Source organism: Formica exsecta, unplaced genomic scaffold, assembly GCF_003651465.1.
Source record: "Formica exsecta isolate Colony F162 unplaced genomic scaffold, ASM365146v1 scaffold733, whole genome shotgun sequence".
Lineage (NCBI taxonomy): Eukaryota > Metazoa > Arthropoda > Insecta > Hymenoptera > Formicidae > Formica > Formica exsecta.
Genome location: NW_021853499.1, coordinates 471,373 through 473,172, shown reverse-complemented (window position 1 = coordinate 473,172; position 1,800 = coordinate 471,373).

The window sequence follows — 1,800 nt, the reverse complement described above, 5'->3', positions numbered from 1 at the left end:
AAAGCTTATTCGAACAAATATAATTTTATAAAATATAATCTAGCATATCCAAGTAAAGTGAAATTTCTAAAATTTGGAATTTAATTATCACGAATTAAGAGTACGACATAAACGGTAATTTCCAATTTTAATTTTCAAGCGAAGCTCGCGCACATGCTTGCGTGGTCGCTTTACTTTCGCACAGCGGGAGTATTCTTGCCACGTGATCTCTATAGAAAAAAAAGTAAAAGTCATCAACGTGCCCGGTAGCAGTAGCGGTAGCACCTTCAGGTCGTCGATCGTGATGGTCGCGATCGATTTGTTCTCGCTCGCACGCGAAGTTACTAGCTACCTATAGTTTGTATCAAGTACCGTGCAATGATACGTTGTATGGCGTAAATTTGGTAGCGATAGCTTCGATTCGACCTTCTCGTATTAATTTATATTCCTCTTCTTACATTAAAGTATCAATGTAAATAACATACTTGAGTTCTCGACTTAAACAAGCGTCCTCTTTCGATTTCAATTTATTATTAAAGTCATTAAAATATTATAAAAATTAAAATATTTGAAATAATATTGAAATTAATTACAGTATTTAAAGCCAAAAGTCTCTTTAGTGCTAATTTCATATGAAATAATATAATATAAAAAATATTTTTATATAAATAAGTCTCTTACATATATTATTCTTATATCGATAATAAAATTCAAGATTGCGCGAATGCTCGTATAAAATTTGAACATTCAAGCAAACGTCTCGTCGTACGCTCGAGTCAATCGCTGGCAATCGAGTAAGAGGCACTGTTCGCCACAGAAACGATATTACCACTTGGTTATTATGTGTACAAGGCTGCTGATGGTTCGAGCCGAGCAACACCGGCTCGACAATACTCTCGTACACGCTCGTGCGAGGGCACGAGAGGAAAGAGGGCTTACTCCGCCGGACCTACCGCCGTGAGGCTCAAGGATCCCGAGCCTTCGCTTGCCGATTCGGTTCCTCGCCTTGGATGGGCTTGTTTGTCACGTAATTAGCTCTGAAACTTAAACCTCTTGCGAAAGCACTTAATCAGAAGCATATGCGCGCTCTCTGATATTATTCGATACATTTTAAAATATTTTATCTTTTACGAAATGACATTTATTGTTACGCAGAGACAAGCGTATTTAATAATAATGATTATACTACGTCAATCAAGTCTGACTATATTTGCATAATACCGCGAATATTATTATATTATGTAGGAGTACGAGAATGCAGCAAAAACGCTTAATTACGTTGTTATTCGCCGTAATGACGTCTAATCGATGGAAAGGCGCGTATAAAGTCACAATCACGATACAACGCATGACTTATTACGTACGAGTGACGAACACATGCTAGCAAGCTAACGTTGCAAATTATATCCTGTTAATCGTTGGCTGTGCCTCTCGCCGTTAATTATCAATTTTTCATCAAGAAAGTTAATTGATATTAATGACGCATGCTCAATACATTTCTGTAAATAGATATACATTGTGTACATTCAAAGGATTTATTGCAACCTAATGTCAGAAACCTCTGTCGCTAATTTTTGTGTCTTAATATCAGGTAAAATATCTCAATAATATTATTAAAATAATATTCCAGTATTAAAATTACGTGATATATTGTGTGTATATATAATTATTATCATCTTTGCGATTTTAGAGGGTGCTTTTACGTACTTATTTTTTTATACACTCTAATAAACTTCGTAAAGTTTTTTTATACGCTATCATTAAAAAAGGATACGTCTCTTTGGCGAATTTTACCGTCGCAAACTCTCGGAAAAGAGCGTC